This window comes from Pongo abelii, chromosome 7, assembly GCF_028885655.2.
Source record: "Pongo abelii isolate AG06213 chromosome 7, NHGRI_mPonAbe1-v2.0_pri, whole genome shotgun sequence".
In the NCBI taxonomy this organism is placed as follows: Eukaryota; Metazoa; Chordata; class Mammalia; order Primates; family Hominidae; genus Pongo; species Pongo abelii.
Window position 1 is genome coordinate 121,695,059 of NC_071992.2, and position 24,720 is coordinate 121,719,778.

At 34.3% G+C, this 24,720-nt stretch overlaps 1 protein-coding gene and 1 long non-coding RNA gene across 7 annotated transcripts in view; one reads left to right on the forward strand and one right to left on the reverse strand.

The window, feature by feature from the left end:
• The window catches only part of ZFPM2 (zinc finger protein, FOG family member 2), a 486,429-nt gene that overhangs the window by 366,264 nt on the left and 95,445 nt on the right, over positions 1-24,720 (forward strand). The gene's annotated exons all lie outside the window — the stretch shown is intronic.
• On the reverse strand, positions 11,276-12,820 carry LOC129047505 (uncharacterized). The gene is made up of 2 exons (XR_008509232.1): positions 12,597-12,820; positions 11,276-11,878 (listed from the first exon to the last, which is right to left on the reverse strand). It is a non-coding gene; the product is annotated as an uncharacterized LOC129047505 (long non-coding RNA).

The window sequence follows — 24,720 nt, forward strand, 5'->3', positions numbered from 1 at the left end:
CTTTATACCTTTTTCTTCCTCACACACTGACTCTTCCTGTCATTAGCATGTAGGAGATACAGAAGTTTGGCACAAAATTAATTCTGCAGTGAAAGAAAGAAGCAATATTTCTCAAGTAGAACATTAGGCTTCTGTTTTGCATTTTGTCAGCCCTCTCTTTGCTTTTCCAGATTTTATTTCAGAGCCTACATGACCATGGAATCTATCTAATCAGCTGCTAGTCACATGTAATAGCACCTCTAGCAACAAAATCTATAAAAGATAGTACTCTTTTCTCTCCCTCATCAGTTGCCCCTGTCAGTAATAGAAAATTAGTTTTAAAAATATAATCTGATTGAGTACATTATGTTGACCAGTCTTGTGCGTTTCCACCCTGCACTCACTTTCATTGTCTCTGTTTTAGAAATGGCCTTTATGCCTCCTGGTCTCAACATAGAGCAGAAAGGACCATCTGGACACCACATATGAGGAAATCAGACATCTCTAGGTTGAATCATGCCCAAAAGGACAATTTCTTGTCAGATAAACTGCTGTGTACTAAGTCTGATAACTAACAGAATTGCTATATGGTAATTTTAACTGGAAATTGTCCACTTTTATCCTCCGGTTTTCTCTCTTATTCCATTGGTAACCACCCTGGGAGTTCTAATGCCATGTACGAGTGCTTAAATCAACCCTCAGGTCGTGACAGTCAAGCTACAGTGGCTGTGAAATATCTGCACAGCAGAGTATGCTATGTCATTGGCTCAATCAGCATAATGCAGCATAATAGACTAGAAGCACACAATTATATAATGCCATAATTTGATTTCTCTCTAATTTCTGGACACATCACAAAATAATCAAGGCAGTGAAATGAAGTGTGAAGAATAATGGCTGAGTTTGGAGTCACATCACTGCCACTTGCTAGCCTGTGTGACCTTAAACAAATAAAAAACTTTCTTGACCTTTAGTGTTTTTATCTGTAAAATGGGTTATCTTTTCTCATTTGATTATCAGCTAGGAATATGTACAACAGAGGAGATGAGTTGATAGTCTACTTTCTATGTGCCACCTGCAAATGCATTATGTGCAAATTTTAATTATTGCCATCATTTAAAAAAAATTCAGAAGATGTTATACTTTAAGATTAGTATTTCTGCATTCTCTTTAAAGTAGGATGATTGGGCAACATTAGTTTCCTAATCCCACATGGCAACAAATGATTGTGAAGTAACCCCTTCCCATTTAGATTGTGGTCTTTGCCGGGAGTTCACATCATTCCTCCTCTGACCTGATTTGCACATTTATGTTGACCATCTGGCCCCTGTAAGCATTTGAGTTTGTCACCTCTGTTGTTTATAAAAGCACTTTTAGATTTAGCTGCAATGTGCTTAACAAAGTCACTCAATTTGGAGCTTGAAGACCAGCTTTCGAATACTGGTTCTCAAACTTGGATAAATCATGGAAACTTACTGGGTGAGAGTGGTTTATTGAAAGTCCATACATAATGGAATTATAAGAATAAAAGCAAGTCTGAGCAACATGGCAAAACCCCATCTCTCAAAAAAAATAAATAAAAAATTAGCCGAGGGTAATGGTGTGTGCCTGTAGTCCCAGCTACTTGGGAGGCTGAGGTGTGGGGATCACTTGAGCCTGGAAAGTCGAGGCTACAGTGAGCTATGAGCATGCCAGTGCACTCCAGCCTGGGCAACAGAGCAAGACTCTGTCTTAAAAAAAAAATAAAAGAAAGCAATATGTATAAAAACATTTTGTAATAACCAAATACTAAATGCATAATAGTTATTTGGTACTTTGGGCTTTTTAAAAAGGAAAATAGATTTTATATTGCTTCAAGAAACTTTACTCATGAGAGCTTAAGTTGACCAACTTTTCAAAATTTGATGCTGCAAGTTTGCATAAGGTAAATTACATATAATATTTGATTTGTTCTCCACATTTTGTTACAGGGAAGTCTATTAAACTGCATTTCCCTCTATTATTTGAGTCAAGAAATAGAGATGATGAAAATATTTTGAAACAAAATATTTGTCAAGAAGCTACTTGTATTAGCTTGAACAAGGGTTGAATAGCAAACGTTGGAGGCTTGAATACTGCATTGTCTGTTGTGGACCTTTCTTCAAGTCTTCCATTTTCTTTTTTAGGATGTTTGGGTAACAAATGTTCTTAAATGAGAAAATCTGTGTTGTAGTGGATTGAAAATGCCTACTACTGGCCTTGCTTATTTTAAGAGTTCAAAGAATGTAAATAGATAGTGAAACAGAAGCAAAGAAACAGAAATCAGAAAATTCTGTCTTGCTATTTGAACTGAGCTGCTCTCCGTTCCTTTGCTTTAAGTATCAGAAATAAATTGTGATTTATAATGATGTCTTGGAATTGATAATCTCCTCCTCCAAAGCACAGGGAATACTTTATTCTACTTGCTAATTATGTATGTCATTATCTGCTTTCTAATTCATCTCTTTACTATCTTCCATGAGACAAGTAAGAATTAGGTATGTAGTATTGCCTTTATTTTGTATGTGATAAAAAAAAAAAGAGAAATTATGTTCCTTTTTCATGGTCAGTCAGTGATATTTTGGAGAAACTGGAACTACCAGTTAATATGCCTGGACCTCTAATTCACTTCACAAGAAAAAGAATCTCCTGGGTCCTTGATACACTTTAAGGATTTGGAATATTTTTATAAGCTCTAAAAGACTTTGGGATCACTAAAATGCTTCATGAAACCATATAATTACTATATTCTTATAATATGAAAGTAAAAATTATTCCATTTATTCGTTGAAGTTGTTTATTGACTACATGAAAAAAATCACACAAAAATATCAAGGAGCAGACAACAAACAATATAAAGTAATTACCACAAATACAAAAAAGCGTCAATATCTGTATTTATTTACTATGAAAAGAACTTAATGGGTAAGAAAACCACTAAAGGTGGAATGGAAACCTTTATAATGGATGTGAAAATATAATTTGCACATGCAAAATAATTCAAATGATTAATTAGGTATGACCAGAGCATTCTTTATGATAATCAAAACTCATGAGTCATCAGTGGCTTCTCATTATTATGAAGATAGGGTTATATAAATTTTTTATATTATATGACTCCTTGTTAGTTCTTCAGCCATACCTTTCTCTGCCACATCTCCTCATGTCTCTACCCTGCCCTCTTGCCATCAGTTCCCAGAATCCATCCTACCAGTTCCCAGAATCCATCCTACCAGTTCCCAGAATCCATCCTACCATGCTGTTTCTTACCTCACTACAATCCCATTTCTCACAACCCCTTTCAGAATGCACAGAGTGTAAATTAGTTACAAAGCATACCATTTAGTTCTGATGACATTCTTTGTAGCAACACTTTTTGGAGAAAGGAAACTGTACATTGATTTATATTCTGCCACACAATAATAGTTTGTCTGTAGATTAGTAGCACTGTGATAAGGTACATGATTGTGTGTGTGTATTAAGAAGCGTTTCATCCCTTAATTTACTCATCTTTATAGTGGGAATAATAATGTTCATCTGAGCATTGGATTCCTCATATCTGAAAGTGGGAAGAGTAATAACTACCTTGTGGTGTTTTAGAGAACCTTCCCATATGTATTCATGGTACACCAGGCATTGAATAACCATTAGTTCCCTCTCTGGTCCCTTCCTTTTTCCGCCTGTAAATAAATAGTGTCAGAATATACTTATAAATTACTATGGTCCAAAGGACATTAGGGGAAACCAGTTGGCATAACTGGACTCTATGATTACTCTGTTGTGTGTGCTTTCTGTGTTTTTTTTCAACACTCACATTTATAATTAAGGTTTAGTGTCTGCCTTCCCCGGTGGATTAAACTCTATGAAGGCTGTTACCCTCTGCAAGAGGCCTTCTCAGTCACTGCTCTATCTCCATTGTCTGATATAGTGCTTGATACAGTGTAGCTTCTCAACAAATAAGTGTCAAAATTAAATAAATGACTAAGTGAATAACTCAGACATGAGAAAAATGAGGGCCAGAAAGTTTCACAAATGATGTACAAGAATGATTGAAATTATAAGGGAATAATTAAAGCTACATATCTTCCTTTAAAGCCATTACAAGCAATGTGATTAATATCAGCATCCTATTGCCACTCTGTAATAAGTATCATGAGGAAACACAAAGCCAGGAAGGGAACCAACTGGTGGAGGCACAAGTCACAACGTAAGGAGGGGCCAGTTTGCTCTTCCAGAAAGGTGTCATCATTCTCGTGTCATTTGAATAGGAATCTGAAGACAGTGAGTAGGTGACCCGTGATGGACATCTGGTGCAACAGTTCCAGGTGGAGGGAAGAACAAATGCACTTTGAGAATAGCAAAGGAGCTAGTATTGCCAGAGCATTTGAACTAGAAGATTTTATAGAATACAGAAAATAAGGTCACAGAAATCAGTGCTATGATTGAAGAGATCAGATAGATCCTCGTAGGCAGTTGTAAGAATGGAAAACTATTGGAGAGTTTGGAGCAAAGTTTAACATGATCGGATTTATGCATATTTGTAAGATTGTTCTTTCTGTCTTACAGAGAATAGGGAGACAGGATGGAAGAACGGAAATAACTTATAAAATTACTACAGTAACCCTAGCGAGGAATGGTCAGAACTCAGTCATATGCTGTATCTACTTGCAAGGGAAGCTGGGGAATGTAATCCAGCTGTATGCTCTAAAAGATGGGTAAAGCTGGTTTGGAGAGCATCTAACCAGTCTCCGTCATGGGATTCTTTAAATCCCACTCCACATAAGTAGTTTATTGGTACAGTGTCTTCTAGGATATGGCACAAGACTCAGTTCAGTTCAATCACTTTGAGTATTGTCTTAATCTGTTCAGGCTGATGTAACAAAATACCACAGACTGGTGGTTATAAACAACAGAAATGTATTTCTTACAGTTCTGGAGGCTGGGAAGTCCAAGATCAAGATGTTGTCTTTCTTATAGAGGGCATCTTCTTGTTCTATGTCCTTACGTGGTAGAATGGCAATTGAGTTCCCTTGGGCCCCTTTTTATAAGGGCACAATTCTCATTCATGAGGGCTTTGTCCTCATGAGTTAATCCCTTCTGAAGGCTCTACCTCCTAATACTATCACACTGGGGGCTAGGATTTCAACACAAGAATTTTAGTGAGACTTTAGCATTCAGGCCATAGCAAGTGCCTATGTTGTAATGAGACTGTGGAATTCTCTACCTCTGCCTGGCCCCATTGGTATGTGACCACAGAGGAGCAGTGGTTTTCTGGTTTTCCGATGCACGTGCAAACTGCCGATAAGCTCCCAAATAGGAATTTGCTTTGCATTTATAAAGTGAATGTCATCATTCAAACAGCCTCATGGAATCAAGACAAATTTTATTGGGAACAGGGAGGGTACAAAGTAGAGAAATTACACAATGGATGACTACAAGTCTATTTCTGTGGTCTTTTCTATACACAAAATGTCTGAGTATACTTTGATGTGTGTGTGCACAAGCAGCCATTCACCAGCCACACACACCCAGACAATCTTCCCTCCTCCTTCACAGCAATATTTCTGGCTTATTTGCCATGTCTTGTTATGTCCAGGCTAACCAAAATTACCAAAACTACTTTTTTCCTTTCTTCTGATTTATTCTTCATCATCATCTCTTAAGAATCAGCCCTGAGATTACCCTAAGAAGCCAACTCAAATTTTTCCAGGTTGAATTAGAAACTTTTTCTCTGACTTTCTAAAATAATATGTGAATATCTTTATTAATACACTTGTTAAATTCTACCCAATTCGTGTGTTTAGCACTAGAATTTAGCTCTCTGTGATCAAAGACTGTGTGTTCATTTTTGTATCCCCAATATTTAGTGGTGTCCAGTACATGGCAGGTGTCTATTAAATGTTGTTGAATGAGTGAATGAATGAATGGATGGATCATTCCAAGTTGAATAGGACAAAGAACATAAAACACCCTGTGGACATCATGATAACGTAGAATAATGTTCACAGCACACATCTAAACCTTACGGATAGAAAAATCATTGATGAGCTTATTCCTCTTATTTACACTCAGGGATGTATATTACAGCTTCCCTGAATAGGGATGTGGCAGGCCACATTTATACATCAGATTTGAGAATAACTGAGTTATACTTAATATAGAAATGACTCTAGTTAGTTATTACTTAATTTGTTATATACATCCCTTCCTTTTTTCACAAAAGACTTGAGATTTTGACATGAAATGCATGATTGTAGATTTACTTTTGTCATGAAAGTATAGCCATGTATTTTTTTTTAAGTAGAAGAAAAACTGGGGTGTCAAAAATTACCTTAATTTTCACCTTGAGATATTGGCTTTTATTGGGTGGGATATTTTTGTAGATATGAGCACAAACAGTCTTGCAAAATCAAGGCAGCGGGTATGGGGAAAAGGTGGCAGGGAGCCAAAAGAAAATACTGCAATTTGGTTGAAATTAATAGGCAGCTGTTAGGTCATCTCTAAGATAGCACTTCATTAGGCTGAAAATTTAGCATGGGTTAAAACCAAAGCTAATTCCAAACAAAACATGGTTAGTTGAATTTTCAGTATAGTTAAAATAATATAGCAAATAATGAAATGAGGAGTATGATTTTTGCAGTTAGAGGAGTGGAGAAAGTTAGTATCCTGATACATACTAACTGTTCTCAACTAGCAGTTTCCTCACCTGTATGTGGGGTTAATAAAATTAACCCCATTTTTATACCAGGAGCATATAAAAATCTCTAGTGCTTAGCATGTCCCAATACATGGTAGGACATTTTAATCTTATCCCAGAAGTCCTATTTGATGCTTTCCAACTATATCGACAAAGAATTTACTTGCTGAGCTCAGCAGACAAGTTTGTGGTTCTTTATTCCTAAAACAACACAAGAATTCTGTATTTAGTAATAACTTTATCATTCAAACTATTGATTATAAAATATATACAGGCATGCATTAGATAGAAAAAATAATTCCAGTATTAAACTACCATCTTGAATTGTTTTAGAAAATGAAAATAGTATAAATTTGATTGAATATAAAGTATTATTAACTAAAAGCAATGTCCAGCAAAGCTTTCTGTGACACTGGACATGTTCTATTTTTTTACTGTCCAATACAGTAGCCACTAGATGAATGTAGCTGTAGAGCATTTGACGTGTGGTCAATCAGATTAAGGACTGAATTTTCAATTTTAACTAATTTAAATTGAATTACCCACATGTGATTAGTGGCTAACATATTGCATAGAATTCTACAGTCAGTTCATTAAGCAAATAAGTAAATGGAAAATGTATCAGATGGTAAATACCATGCAGAACAGTAAAACCAGCAAGGGGACCATCAGTTGCCTCATAAAACTTTTTTTGAAGTTTTAATATCCTCATTTATTAAAGATCTATAGTCTGCTTACCTACATTGCATTTTCAGTCAAAATATTTTCTACTCAAAAGATACGCAAGCATTGTTTTTTTTTTTTAAACAGAAGTGATTTTTTATGACAGTTTATGAGGAACAAATTTGACTTTTTTTTCCCAGCAATGCCCTAGTATCTTTGTTTATTTTAGTTTAGTCAGTCTTTTGGCAACTTCTCTAATATGTCTTGAATCCGAGTGGAAAAAGCAGATTGCAACTTTTGCATTTCACTTTTGAGAAGTTGATATAGAGTGTAACTCAAGTAAAATGTAGAAGCATACCTTTATCCTCACAGGATTGCCAAGAACTTGATTTATTTTTGGAAGTGTGTCTGTTAAAAATCAAAGGGATATTTCATTTTGGGGACACGAAGACTCAATACGATATAAAAATAGACAAACTAAAATTCAGACTCAGTGAACTCATTGTACTTAAAATAATACAGAGAATTCTAGTATTTTCAGAGGAAGTAATCCTTCCAGGAAGCTTTGTGTGAAATATAATTTTCTAAGTATTAATGTAAAAATAAATCCACTTTTGATTGGAAGCTCTTCTGAAACCCAACTGAGAGAAACTGAGACTATCCTAATGATCGTAATATTAATAAACACCTTAAACTTTATTGAATTTCTATAGTTCTGTACTAAGAAGCTCAAAGCACTTCTCATATTTTATCTTACTTGCCGTAACAACATTCTTGTACAGTAGGTAGGGGCAAATGTAATTAGAGATTAGATGTGTCCATTTTCCATTGTTATGAAAACACATTAAGCTGAAATCCATTTCAGTTCCTAGTTCAGCCTGCCAGCCAAGACAATTAACAGTCGTTTTGCTTATCAAAGTAACATTTACTTGATTTTTTTTTTAAATCGTAATTTCCTTCCCATTTTCTCTGAGACTAATGCTGCATCTTCCAAAACTTTAGTGTTGAACCCTAGTAGCATTTTTTTGGAGGCTTCATGTTGTGAAATTTCCTTAATGGCTCTTCTCTGGCCAGCAGTTTAAGTTCATGTGAGGGCATCAGGGTATAAGAAATAAGTGTTCATTTCTTCCGAGTTGACAACACATGTTTGAAACATATGTAGGAAATATAATTATTTCTGAACATTTCTTGGCTTACCTCAATTTTTTTCTTTTTACATGCTTAGGTCTCCCAAATTGCATTATATAGTACAATGTATAGTACTCTATAGCACAACTGCTTTTTAGACAAATAACTACTCCCACTTTATTATTTTATAAAGTTTTAACATTCATAGTTAGCACACGGTATTGACATGAAAATTTTAAAAAATCATATAGGCAGTCATCCTAGACAAGGCTTAGCTTTAAGGTGTTTCTACAGAAAATTCATCACATCACATGCCTTTTAGTTTTTATTATTTCTTTTCAATTTCACATTTATTATTTACAGTCTCTGCCAGTATTGGAAAATATAGTATTTCCTTCACTTTGTGTGGCAGAACTGCTAGCTGCTTGCCAAAATCCAGGCTCCACTCTTCCTCCTATGCACACAGCTAGACCAAATTTCCCAGTGTCCCGTGTAAATGTGGTGTGTGAATGTTTTTACCAGTGAAATGCACATGGTGGTTAGAGTTACTAACTGCAGGTCACATTCTTCTCCATGCTGTTTTTCCCTTTGTCTGGCTAAAATGGAGATGATGCTCAACATGACTGTGGAAGCCACATATTGGAGGCATCAGTCTCCATCAGCCTAGGTTCTTGAATGGCTTTATGGAGGAAGGTCACACACACTGCCACCCTGTTCCCCTCCCCAATGCATAAGAAATATATACTGTTGTTGTTGAGTCATTGTACATATTGGGGTCCATTTTTTATAGCAGTTAGCTTATGAGAACTATTAGACTGCTTAAAATGAGTTTCACCACAAAACTATACATTTGTAAGAGAATCTTGACATCTCAGGGAAATGTATTAATAAAACCTACTGCCATATATTTATTCAAAGAAATCACATTGGACTAAAAGAGAATGAAAAAGCCAAGAAGCTAAGAGATTACTTTTTGTATTAAAATTGTCTAGAAAGTTGTGAAGAAGATGTAAACTGTATAAATAAGAAACCCAGAACAACACATATATAAACCCAGTTCTAGTCTTTCACAGTACAATTATGTGTGTGACTGATAACAAAACCTGACATAATATTTGGACTTTTAAAGCAATTATTTAGAATACATAAATCAAATAGATGAAATATAAAAATGGATATCAAAATCTCAAGCAGTAAAACAGGAGCATCAAAAAATTAGATCCTGAACTTGAAGGAAATTATAACAGGCTTGTAAGCATCATGTTCAATTAGAAAACTTAGCCACATAAAGGATGTGGCATGGGAGGATCAATCAAGAATTAGGAACATAAAAAGAACACATTATGAAAATGGAGAAGGGAAAGAAATAAAAGAAGAATACATAGTATATTGAATATAAATTTTTAAGCTCTGAGGGCTAGAAAGGGCAAAAAAGAAAATAAAGTTGAGTGAATTAATGTTGGCTAAAAGGGGTAAGTGGCATCAAAGGGGCACTTACAATGACATCAGGTGAAAAAGAAACACTAGAAAGAAAGTGGGTTCATAAATAACCTGAAAAGCAGATGAAATCAATAAGGTTTAAATGGTTGAACTACTCAACTTTAAAATGTTTTAACTAAAATAATGAAAATTATAGAAAATTAAGTTATGAAGAGCCTATAAATATGGCTAATGGGAAAATTCAGTAAAATAACACTGGGCCAATTAAGTATAAGTTGCTCAGGAGTTCTGATGATCTGTACAATGAGGATCAAAGGATTTTACTAACAAATTTACAAGCTGCTTATGACATTTTTAAATCATAATGAAGAAAATAGTAAAAAATAAAAGGCAAATGTAAACATGATATAATCTTTAAAATATTGAGTAGTTTTAATAAATCAGGAAAATTATTATAGGTGGTTTTATTCAAACAAAAAATAACAAAAATTATTTGGCACTAGTTGCTTCATTTATGGAATATATAAACATGTAAAATTTAGGCAAACTTTTGGGTGGAAGAAATAAAATATTTAATGGGTGAAAATAATTTAAAATGTTGAGCAAGACATTTAACTTTTCTATATGTATTTGATCTATACACTATTCATAGTTTTTTTGTTGAAAATAAATTTGATAGCACAGGAAATCCTTTGGAACACATCAGAAGGAAGATATTATATAGTCTTCTATGCATTTACATATATATACACACATATTTTTCAAGGCATATGTTTTTGAATAGACATTATTTTCAAGGCTCAGACAATAAGTCTAGATCTTTGTGAATACATGAGACTCTTCTCATTCTCTATCATGTACTTAGCAAATATTGTTTATTATGTACATAATAAGCATAAATCACTCAGAAATATTCTGTTAATATAGTAGCTTTAATGTGAGCATATGAGAAGCATACCAATACAGAATAAATTACTCATCAGTGTTCAAATAAATTGCCTGTATGGTGGCTCTACCCCACCTACTATTCACCTTCTACACTGACCTTTCTTCCATCCTTCATATTGGTCAGAATTTGTAATATCCACAGCTTTTGCATATGCTGTTCATCTCTTATGTACTTCCCTCTCTCTCATCATCCACCTCCACTCCCTTCCTGACCTAAGCATTTTCTACTCTTCCTTCCTATCTCAATCACAATATAATTCCTTATGGAAGCCTTCTCTAACCACCTCAACCAAGTTAATTAGCCCTGTACTTCCTAACATGTATTCTATCAAGTCACACATCACACTTTTTAAAAAGAATAAGACATAGATGTTGATATAATTGTTAGAGTTGAAAAGGAACTGAGACTTCAGTACCTTTTTATTGCAAATGCTAAAATATTTCATTATCTTTCACAGACATATTATGTTTTGCAGACATATTATTACAATACACTCCAGTTAAAAGGACTTCATCAGTTATAATAAATGCTAAATTCACATAAGCATTTCTGCTGATACCCAGACAAAACAAATGCTATTCAGATTTTTTGGTTGATGGAAATAACTGGGTTATTATGACTTGGTTATTAAGATGCTTATAGAAAAACTTTTTTTGGCAAACAATCACACTCTGTCATTATTTTATGTCTAAACAAGTTGAAAACTGTTGAATCAGGGACATGATTAAGTTGGCATTGTTCATGCTGGATGGTGATGCAGTGGCAACAGCAGTGGTGATGATGATGATGATGATGGTGATTGTGATAAACATCTTCTGCATGGCATTTTTTAAAAAAGTGATTAGATGGAAACAGCTTTGGTTTCATTTTTATATTTCAGCAGTTCAAGACGTGTGTAGCTGAATAAATGATGGTGTTGAGAGACTTATTTTCCTTTTTAACTTGGAGGCTTTGCTGCGGAGTTAGAAGGATCAATAGGCTGTCCATGATCTAGAGGATACAGACTGAAACAGAGAAAAAGTGAAACAGATGATTTATCCCATTAGCTTCTTGATCTTCCTTATATTTACTCTTCCAGTGACATCATTAGGTCAATTTGAGATTAGGAGGCAGAAGAACCTCTAAACTTTTATCCATCTCTGTATCCTGCACATTATAGAATATCCTAAGGAACTTACATAGCCTTGAACTAGTGTTGCAAGAATGGCACGTGACATGTACCTCAATTAGGATGCCAGGGAGAGGTTACCGTCTTCACTTTGATGTTGCCCAGGGTTCACCCTGAATAAGGCAGTTATCTCTCTAAGCTGAAGTTTTCTCACATGTAAAAGCATAATAAGACTAATAACAAAATAATTCACAGTTATAGAATCATTTGATTGATGCTGATGCTCCGCAAGAGCACTATGTTAAAATGATGTTCTTTACTTCTCAGAATAAGCCAGTTCTGTTACTGTTCTCACTTAACAATTGAGGAAACAGATTTAGCTTGCATTGACCATCGGGGCCAAACCTTCAGACTGAGAAAGCTACCGTAAGCTACACTGGGCCAGTGTATTGAGAAGGATACCGGACAGGGACCACAAGCTTCCGCACCAGGGATTCCTGTTGAGTAGGAGTCCTTGCAGGAGTCTAGACACCAGTTCGTTCTCTAGCCATTTAGCTGCCCAGAAGATATCTTCTCCTTTGGTGGCAGCTCAGGTACAATGAAATGAGACTCACCTTGGACACCCGTGGGAGTAGCCCTGACTCAGAAGCCTCATGACCCACAGGAACTAATATCTCTCATAATAACTCACACCGCAAATCCCCAGGGGTATGTCTTTTATGAGCCGCCAAACTGAAAAGCCCTAAGTATGGCCTCCTCATCACATATTGAATAATGTGTTTATACCCCCCCAACCTCCGTTGCCATCTACCAATCAGTGGTCATTTTTACCAAAAGCACTATTACCTAATAATATCATTAACATTCCAACTTTTATCAGATTACTAGGGAAACTATCTAGAGAGTAAGCTCAAGTTAATTTCACATGCAGAAGGTAAGAACAGTTTTATTAATCTTTTGCCTAAGAGTAACTTTTCCAAAGTCACAGAGTTGATAGAGGAGATGGCATTTGACCCCAATCTGTCTGACTCTAGAGCTCCTGATTGAAATTCTTGTTATCCTCTCCTACTCAATAGCCCCCAAGCTATGGTAGCCTTCTTTTAATTCCTCAGACATGTAAAGCTTATTCCTGTTTCCTTAATTATTTTGTACTCTCTCATTCTGCTATTCACATAGTTGTTTCTGACTCTTCATTCAAGGTTGGCTCAAGCGCCCTGTTCCCAAAGAGACTTTTTGACCACCCTCACTATTTTTGACTATACCTTCCTTCCCCACAGTTACCTAATAATTTTCTGTTTTTATCATAATGTTTTGTTTCCTTTCTAACACTTATACTCTCTGAATTGTCATGTTAGTTTAGTTTCTTCTTGTTTATTGTGTATCTCTTCCCATGGAGGTGTGAACCCTGTGAGGGTAGTGATTTGAGTTACTTGCTCACTGGTGTTTCATTAGTACCTAGAATAATTCCTGACACATGATAGGTCTAGAGTGATTGACGGAAAAACTATGCTGTCCTACAGAGTTTATCTCATACAACTCTTGTGAATTTCAAGGAAAGACAGGCAAACATGTTTCTACTTATTAAAAACTATAAAAATACAAATTGTAATTCTACTCAAGTAATAAACTAAATTGACTTTAGGCAAAACTTTTAGGCAAAAAGCTAACAATCTTCTTTGATCTGAAAACATTTTTAGTAGCTATTGATTCTGTACAAGTCATGCTCTTTTAGAGTCCATTGTGGACTCCAAAGAAACAGAATCACGAATCTACTATGAACATAGTGAGTTGTGATTTATTTAGTTTTTTACATTATCTTTGGACCTGGTTTATAAGGTGATTAAGTCCTTGAAAAGCATTTGTTTAATTTGTATACTGCTAGTGTCCAGAATGGTCTCAAAAGTTGGGTGCATGTATTTCAAGGAAAACAAATTGTTAGAACACCTATTAATCTCTCTTTTTATAATGTCCACATTTGTATGTGTGTTATAATGACTACAATGTGTTCATATAGTGGATTATGCAAATAATTTAAACATAAATATCTATATGTAGAGGGTGCAAACTCAAAATTTTGCTTATGGATGTGCAAATACATAAAAATTTTAAAGACCACTGGCATGGAAGATTCAGTTGCATTATTATTATTTTATTATTGAATCACATAATCAGATTCCTGCAAATGGGATATTCATAAGTATGTAATTCAATGTAGCATGCATTAAGTGCTTTATGAAGAATGCAGAACATCTGTTGGAATGTGGATGAAGAAAACATTACTTCTGCCTGTGCAAAGCCAAAGGGTTGGAATTGGCATTTGCCTTAGAAATATGGATGTGATCTACCAAACTCCAGATAGGTACCATGCTCATTTTGGAATTTGTTGTAAACGAACACATAAAAACAGGACAAAACCACTTGTATTCAAGAAATGGAAAATTGTTCAGGATGGAGGAAAATGTTTATGAGTAGGAGAGTAAAGAAGAGCACTAGGAAGCTACTTCCAAGGTATGTGTGAAGGGCTTTGAATACTAGGTTAAAGATTTTTTTCATTGATGAGTAGACCATAGAAAGCTAGAAATTCTTTCTGCACAGAGCAATGACATTTTTTAAATGATGTTTCCAGAGAAAGTATGGGAGTATGCAGGATTGGCTGGAAAGTAGAATGCAGACAGAGGTGATAGGTGGGCAACTACTGAAATGGGCAGAGGATGACATGAGAAGAGCCTAAGCTATGGTCGCATGGTGCCCTTCTGTTGAGTTGGAATAGAAACACAAGTGTGGAGATATTAGAGAAGAAGCTTTATTTTATGGACTCTGTTTTTCCATCATAAAATTGTCACATAAAGAGAATACTGATCCAGTCCTCCATGGAGAGAACCAGTGATTCTTGGATGAGCAAATAAGTTAATGGAGTAACAGCAAAGCCGCATGAGTAATGGCTTTGCCCTCACAAAAATAACCTTGTGTAGAGAAGGTCAAGTGTACGTGCATTGGTGCAGGCTATTCCGCAGCTTGTCGGCAACTCTGTGATGCTTACCATGTACTAAGGGACATTTATGACTAAATGCCTGTAGTAAATTTCATTTTCCTGCATATTCTGCAAGTGATGCTGTGAGTTTTTATTTTTGATGACTGCATCCAAGAGTGTTGGGACTTCTGACAAGCAGCTGCATCCTAAGTTACATTTTGAAGAAGACAGAGAAAGAGGAGCAGATGAAGTTGTTAATGCTGAGGTCTCAGCCATTTATTTGTTGTTGTTTCTTTGCTCTACTACACTGCATGCCCAACATTTAGGAAAATATACTTAGGAAAGCATAGCCAAGCACACTGAGACAAGAAGATTCACATACCCAGATAAAATATTTCAAAATCAAGAATATACTATATGTGCTCATCATAAATCGAATTTTATTATCCATTTTAAATTTTATTTGAATTCCAATAATAGGCCATATATTTTCTATATGGACAGCTATAACATGTGCTTCTTGCTACTAAATCTGACTAAAATTTATCTTTTAAATGATGTATTATCCAATTTTTAAAATTTTAGTTATTTTTATTAATACCTAATATTTGTACATATTTATGGGGTACATGTGATATCTCTCTATAGGCATGCAATGGGTAATGATCAAATCAGTGTATTTAAGATATCCATTACTTCAAACATCTTATTATTTGTGTTGAGAATATTTCAAATATTATTGTCTAGCTATTTTAAAATATACAATATATTATCCAAATTTTTTTCTTTTCTTTTCTTTTCTTTTTTTTTTTTTTTTTTTGAGTTGGAGTCTCACTCTGTTGCCCAGACTGGCGTGCAGTGGTGCGATCTCAGCTCACTGCAAGCTCTGCCTCTCGGGTTCACACCATTCTTCTGCCTCTGTTTCCCGAATAGGTAGGACTACAGGCACCTGCCACCACGCCCAGCTAACTTTTTTGCATTTTTAGTAGCGATGGGATTTTGCTGTGTTAGCCAGGATGGTCTCGATCTCCTGACCTTGTGATCTGCCCCCCACGGCCTCCCAAAGTGCTGGGATTACAGGCCTGAGCCACCGTGCCCAGCCTATCCAAATTTTTTTAAGTTTCATTATTTGCTTCAGTGACTCAAATAGAGTTTTCTGTTTTCTTGGAGTTTAAGAAATGCATGAATAAAAAAATCACAATTATGATTTTTTTAAAGAAAAGTCTCTACTTCCTAATAAATATGGCTAATTTTTCTTGAATCATTCTACCATAAAAATAGCAAGCAATTTACTTTACTTCTCAGAGACTCAGGTCTCCAATCTGTAATATGAAAACTGTGTTAGAAACTCTTTATGAATATTGTCTAAAAACTAAATAAGATATTCATGTAAAGTGATTATCACAGTGCCTGGCAGTTGATGAACAATCCGTTCTTGTTTATTTGATGAATTGGATATTTCTGAGCAAATGGTTTAAATTACTCAATGTCTTTAGGTCCTCCTTTCCTTTTAATTAAATGAATTAAGTACATTAATTTTACTAAGTGATACGATTCAATTTTCATTGAGGAAGTTGGACTTCCCTCCAAGTAGGTCATCTAATATAAAATTATAATTTTAAGAAATTTCAATTATTATTAAGATATTTTCCTATTTCTTTACATTAAGAACAAATTTCAAACATACATCTTTATCAGTGGTATTCTACCATATTAACAATAATGACTGTTATTGAGAATTGACTCTGAGCCAGGACAATCCATATGACTCACATAATGTCTCATTTACTTTTTAAGATAACCCTCTAAAACAAGTACTATTTTTATCCCCACTTAACTAATGAGGAACCATCCTCAGTAGAATCAGAATTTGAATCCAGATCTATCTGTCTACATAGGATCAGCATTGAATCATTAGCCATATTGCCATATTTTATAAATGTAATATAATTCAGCCATTAAGAGACATAATATGATAATATTTTTAAGAAATAAAGATTCCTGTTAATCCTTCCACATGCAATTCCCTGTAATATATTAGATCACATTACTCTATCTCCTGAGAAAATACGTAATCATGGACGATAACCTTGAAGAAGGAAAGAAAAGTGTATTTACAGCAGTCTCTTCGCAGATTAAAGCCCTGTCTATATTACTACAAAATATTTAAGTCAGGCAAGAATGGTTTGTATTTTTTTTTTTTTTTTTTTTTTTTTGCTGTACCTGAAATTGTTTTGTAAACTTAGCTCATGCTTCTTTTTGTTTAACTGATGGAGATCAACTAATTAAATACTCAGTTTCAGGAAAGCACTTGTAGTGGCCTAGCTCTGAAGTTGATGTTTAGATTTGGGTTACATCTGGATGATTATTAGAGTTGGATTTCTGTTTTCACATTTCAGTGTTTTGTTAAGTGCAGTCACCAAACACATTTGATGAAATCAGAATGACTCATGCATGCTGGGAATCACTCAAAACCAAAGGAAAGAAAGGTGCTTAAGATATTTTTGCAGGTTGGAGACATTAGAGAGTTAAAATATTATGAGCAGAAAATAGGTAAATGTACTATTATAGAAATATATAGCATATATTTTTACATATTTAAGTCATCTCTACATTGGAGTTAGTTAATTTTTCATTTTTTCTTCTCTTTTCTAAGTGTAGATGATCCCACTTTAGAAATGAGAAAAAAGAGTGCTTTTGTAAAGTAGATGGAAATGAAAACAAAGCAATAACCTCAAAATGTGATTTTCTTGCTCTCTGCAGAATCTTTGTCTTACTTTTCATCTTTAATGGAGAGGCCTAGATTATATTTTTCCCACTTTCTTTCTATAACTATAAATCTTGTCAGTAATTAGGGCTCATCTCTAACAGTGCAATATTAACATAGCATCCCTGTTGTGAACGTAACAGTAGGCACACATGGATCTATGTTATTTTGAGAGTCTCTGCTGAACACGGTGAGAAGATTAGGGATTCACCAGGTCTACCCCTTTGGGCCCTGCCATGCACCATCCTGGTGTTCTCAATGGGGTCACTGTAGGAATAGGTCTAGCTAAGGTCATATCCTGGGCAGTGAGGCGGAGAAATTGCCTACCAAATCGAGTAAGTCTTTTAAGAATCCTTCACTTACCCTTATTTGATCGTGGACATCCTTCCCTCTTAATCCCTTTCCTCTGTCACCTGCGTAATAAAGTGTGACTCTCATTCAACATTGGTATGTAGCATAAAATTTAAGAATTTTCATTTGTGTTAACTTTGAAACTGAGGATTATGACCAGAAGAGAGCTTTATTTCTGAGCACTCGTGTATAGGCTCACTTCCTTCCACTTTATTTGCTGCCAAAGTTATTAAAAATTAGAGAGCTAATTATTTACAAGATAATATTTTTTCACCGAGGATATGCGTAAAGAAACAATAGCATTCGCATAGCTGCCTCCCTTTTTTAAGAGTTCCTTTTATTATCAGAAAACACAAATATGAAATGTTTTTATTCTACTCTAACTTGGGAAAACTTGGAAAGACAACTTTAAATTATATTTCTTTAAATTTTGTTTTGCTGTACTGATAAACTATAAATAATAGCATTATTTCTGGCAGTTTCTGCATGTAATTTTGAAGCAGACTTGCATACTGTTAATTTTTTTACAAGTTTGTTGTTCTACTTAGTGATCTAGCTCACCTGAATCTGTTTGAAACTGATAATCTATAAATATAAATCAGATAAATAAATTGGGGTATCAGTGACCTCTGATGAACTTGATATGTATTTGATTATGAAAGTCTTATAATTCAAAATTAGAATAAAAGAAGCCAAATATATATTCAGATTTTCAACTTTTAAATCTTAAATTCTCTACCCAATTTTCTGTGAACACATGATTATCTGCTAATCTGACAAATGTGGAAAATCCGAGTCTATGAGATAGAACCAACTTCATATAATTTAAAAGATACAATCTTACTGTGATACTTTATAGTTCCACTTCTGTCTTACCTACCTCCCAAATTTGAAATACACAGACCATAATGAAGGTTAGAATGAGCCCTTAATCTTAATTATGCATTTTGCAGTATTATAAATGCTGAAAGATTACTTCCAATGTTTGGTACAATCTTACACGGTGCAGATGTAGTTGCCTTTGGTATATGCCATCTTTACTGAACTAACAATTTCCATAATGCTGTCACATTCTGCATGGGAAGCAGATTTACAGATAGGTAATCCATGTAAGGTATTTTAAAGACAGCTTATTAAAGGATTGAGGACTGCTGTTAAATTACATATGCTTTCAATTGCTATGAGGAGCAAACAGCATCAAGAAGTGTAGTAATTTAGCCAGGCCAGAGAAAGGCCTATTTAAAGTTTGATGATATATCCTTTAAACTTTCACTTCAAGCCCTCTTTAGCTTTATATTTACTCTGGTATAACTGTATTTCCTGCTATATAATGAAATTTTCACAGAATCCTAAAGTATGCACGTGAAAAAATTAGATATATTTTTCTTAAAATTTATATCCTTAGTTTACAATTTTAAAAATTGTCTTTTTCCATGATAGTGGCATTTCTTCAAAGGAGGAGGCCAGACTGTATTTTTAACATAGCTAAATATGAATGGCTAAAGTGATTTCAGACTCCCTGCTGGTGTTAACTGCTGTTCTTCTGCCATGTCCCTTATATTCTGAGAGCCATATAAAAAAACTGAGTTGAAGAAGGTCTTATCATAGTCTCTGATAGTTGTGAGTTTGTATTTTATCTTCAAATAAGGAGAAGAAGGGTTAGCTGGCCCTTAAATTCATTTTCAGATCTCTGAATCACATGTTTTGATATATTGTAATATGTTCCTAAAATCTATGTATTTTCCCTTGTATTTCTCTCATGTCTTTCACAATGCCTAATTTAGCTCTATGCAAATGGTGTGTACTCAGTAGAAATTGTTGATGTGGCTTGAATTGAAATCAGTGCTAATTACCTTTGAATACTAGTTCTACCTTTCCCTTAATCATGAGCCAGGATATACTTTCCAACTTTCACTAGGTAATCTGTTCTCAATTTCTACATTTCTTGGATTCCAGACCAGGGCTTGCAAAGTGGAAGAGACACTAGGGAAGGTGACAGAGGTGGAGAGAGAAGGGGTATCATCCATGGTGAACACACTGGGCAAGTCACTGGGTACTGCAAAATGCATATAAACATATTCAAAGCTCCCAGATAATTTATAGCAAAGAAACCGCTTTTCACTTTCTTAAATTCATGTATCATTTGTTATTAAAAATAATAAAAATGTTCTCGTATACTTTTTAGCAAAGTCTGTGCTTTAATCAATACAGAAAGGAATATATTAATTTGAATTTTTTGATGCCTAGTTTAACTGTTAATTTGGGACATTTTTATTTTAGTAGAAATAGTCCCAAATTGGAAAAACTTGATTTAGCATTTTATAGCTTTTAGACGAACAAAGTTCATGGATTATACAGAAATTAAAACAAAAAGACTTTTGAGGAACAGAGATATAAAAATATACATTAGACAGTTCCCTGACAATAAACATTGGTTATATAGTTAAAATAATAAAAATTATATGGCTCTATGATTGCAACAAGGTTACACAGCTTCAATTTCAATGTTGTTTAGATTACCTGCATACTGATATTTTGACTTATAATATCTTTTCATCTAGAACATTTCCATTTCCAATTCCCATACAATCAAAATCAGTGTCATTTTCTTCTCTCCTTGCTATATTCTTTTGAGGGCCTGGAAAAGGTTGGCAAGATGCTATTTTAATACATTAACCTAAGCCAATGAATTTTAGAATTATGCAAGTAAAAATGAGCACATAAGTTATTTTAAAAAGATCTGCAGTTTAATTTACCTAATGTCAGACTTAAGCAATATTAAATCTATTTGAACTTAATTGCAAATTTTGGTCTCTCTATAAGGTGTAATTATCTGAACATCTTGCCATTAAAATTAAATGTGAGTGAATTTTGACATATTCACTTTCCTTTGTAATAAATGGAGGGTAATATTTTTATTTTGAAATATTTATAGTGTAAATTACTAAAATGGTATTTCTCTCCTATTCTAATAAATCTGTTTTTACATAAGTGCTAGAGGTTAATGGCTAGATTTTAAATTGCTTTCCATTTTGATAATAAGTGGATTTCCAAGAGAGATGATGTTATTAAAGAGATTTTGGTCACTCTGATTCTCTCTTTATATGAGAATAATTCATATTTGTACAAACTCAAAGGTATAAGATGAAGCCACATTGGTATTTTTCTAAACATATAGTTTGGAGTATTGTTTTGAAAGGAATTTCTTTTTCTTAATGATATAGTTCTTTTGTTAAGCCTCTATTTTAAAATGTTTTTCTTTTTATAAAGATTGGGTATTTTTCCTGATACTCATTTAACACCTCTCAAAAGTGAATAACGGCAATGATTCCACTGAAAATTAACTTTGAATTAATGCGCTGTAACTGTGATCAAATATTGATCAGTTTTCTTTATTTTGTGCATGGTTGCAAAGTGAGAAGTATAATGCAAACTCTCAAATAATTAATTTGATTACATTGAAAAAAATTAATCTAAACTAGCTACACAAAGTCATAAAATAAAAATGTTGAACACTCAACATTCAATGAATATTATTTATTGTTGTCTTAGACTAATTTCATTATTGTTTATGATAAATATTTTTAAAGAGCAGTATTTTAGGTATTTTTGAAAGGTCTACTAAACTCAAAATTATTATTGAAAAATGAAATGTAAATACTTAGATCTTTGATAACAAAGTAATTAAAATGTATGATTTTGCCTACTGTGTATAATAAGGGCTTATATTTGATCAACCATAAAAGTTATTTAATCATTTTAACCTTGGAATACTACCCCACAAAACACTACTTAATGGAAGTTAGCTGAGACGCATTAGAGTATCAAAACATCAAGTTGGCAAAGCAAGAGGGCCTAGAAAATTCAAGCCCAGCTTATTCTGCCATAATGCTACAGCAGGTTGCGTGGCAACCAGTGGCTATGGATTTTGAAGTTATTTTATCCGTATTCAGTGAGGAACGACTTAGCCTGAATTGGTTTTTAGTAATTTTCAGAATTAATCACATTTTCAAGAATTATTACGTTAGCAGACATTTTCTAGGTTTCCACATTTAGAAATACACATGTACAAGTCTAGTTTCCAAAATAGCACTAGTTACTGGTTGCCTGGTTATTTGATTAATAATACATATTAGATACCTGCTGATAAATTTGTTACATCTTGTGACTTGTATTAAAGCTGGTTATTGTCCAGAATTTTAAAGCTGCTTATTTTTATGTGATTTTCCACTGTTGACCTTATCCCTATGAGGGTTTTTTTTTTTTTTTTTTTTTTTTTTGAGACTGAGTCTCCCTCTGTCACCCAGCTGGAGTGCAGTGCAGTGGCATGATCTCCGCTCACTGCAGCCTCCACCTTCCAGGTTCATGTGATTCTCCTGCCTCAGCCTCCTGAGTAGCTGAGATTACAGCCGCACACCACCATGCCTGGCTAATTTTTGTATTTTTATTAGAGACTGGGTTTCACCATGTTGGCCAGACTGGTCTCAAACTCCTGACCTCGTGATCCAGCCACTGCCTCCCAAAGGGCTGGGATTACAGGCGTGAGCCACTGCGCCCAGCCATCCCTATCAGTTCTAATATGATACCACATTTTTAAATTTTTTAAATTACATTTTGTTTTTGCTATAACCTGCCATTGTCTTGCATTGTTGAGTACTTCCTTGATTTTATGATAAATAGTGTGTTTTGTTGGTATTTTTGTAAGGATAATTAAATACACATTAAACTTAATATATCAATAACATTTTGGATTGTGTAGAGAAATAAAGTGTTTTTCATTCTCACATTTTGTTTTTCCTTGTTTTATTTTGGAATGGGAATAGAGAAACAGCAGAGTTGGCTATAATTAATATTTGAAATATATTTTTAGACATCTGACAAGCAAAACCTATATTCTGTTAGGATTTTCTACTTGGAAAAAGATAGAAATTTCTAAAATGCTATTATAAAGTCAGTTCTGTTGATATTTCTTTGGCTCAGTAATTATGTGGAGCTTTTCAAGACATTTGATCTTATGTGGAATTTCCTACCCTTTAGTTTATATTCGGTCTCTATCTGCTATTAGTGGTGAATTAGAGTTATTCTAAAAGCATATGTAATATACAACCTATTTTTGAATAACTTAGATGGAAAGTAAACTTACTATTCTGTGTAAAGCAATCTTGTATAATCAAGCAAAAATGAAAATGTGTCTTTAAATCACAAAGGCTAAAACACTTTCTAATAAATCTGCTAAACAAAAGATTGTAATATGTGCCATGCCATCTTCAAACGTACCATTAATACCATATCTAAACAGCAGGAAAGTGGTGGTAGAAATATGCATAATTTAACGCTACAAAATACATGCCTGGAAGTTCATTCCTTAGGGATTTGTGAATATTACCTGAAAATATAGTCTTCATGGTGATGATTGTAAAGTTTCTACTATAAAGAACTGTGTGTTAACCTGAAACTACAGTCATGTTTCAAAAATGAGTATATATATTTTTTAAGCCAGGGGAAATTCCGTTTAAGTATAAACAAATCACCAGTCAAACATAGCAGGTTTGATGTGCTTGCACTATAGCAATCTTTCTTTCTACATCTTTTCTAGACTGTAGTTGATTTAACTCTTGATCACTCATTTTATAATCAGCAGTGTTGGATTAAATGTAACATAATTAAAACATCTTGGATTGTGTGACATTTCACAAATAAATTCCAAACAAAATTGGTTATCAAATCACAGCTGTAGTATGAATAAATCCGTCTTACAATGTTGTTCATTATTTGACAGGAAGTGTCTGCTCAGCTTCTTAAAGGGCTGCTTCTGTGTGTTTGTTTTGTCTTTGCTTTGTTTTCTTTGTTTTGTTTTGTTTTTCAAGAACAAGCAGGTTTCCAACTATCAGCATCCTCTATGCATTAATTTTAAGGAACGGGTTTCAACAAACAATAGCTAAGGCATTAGCCACAGAATGTAACAGCAGCCTGTGTTAGGTCTTCCCACAAGAATAGTCATCACCTTTATTACAGGGAGATTTATCTTGGGCATCAAATGTAAGTGAAAAGTACTTTGAAAATCACAAATTGCTGTGTTGCATCAAGAAATGGGGTGATAGTAACAGTGTTAATGGCTGTGTCGTTTGGTAGCTTTTCTACTTCTACCTCTTCTTCCAAAGCAGGCTTCAGTGCAAAATGTTTGGTTGCAGATTTTTCCTCTCAGATTTTAAGAACAGAGCTTTTCCCAGGAAAATGTTCTTTAACGGCAAACCAAAATTATCTCCTTATTTTACACTAGAAGTCAAGTGTTTCAATGTGGTAAATAAAGAAATTGGTTGTTCATCCTCAACCCCAGAAGGGGACACATGTGTATAAGGGAGTTGGGATTCTACCTCAGTGCCCCACCTGTTTGCCTGACCCTAGAAAAATCGGATCATGGATTTGAAAATGGGTATGTATTTTGGCATTGTGCCTTGCTCTCAGTTTTGACAACCAGGTCAGCAGCAGGAGAAACTGAAGGCACTCCCTTGCTTTTTGTTTCTCTCTGACATTGTGGAGCCAAGAGGCACAAATGTTAGGATGGAAGGTTAGGACAGGCAGGACTCATAGAAAACTTCGCATAGTATAATCTAATATTATCTAAAATAATTATGCCAGTTCTTTAACA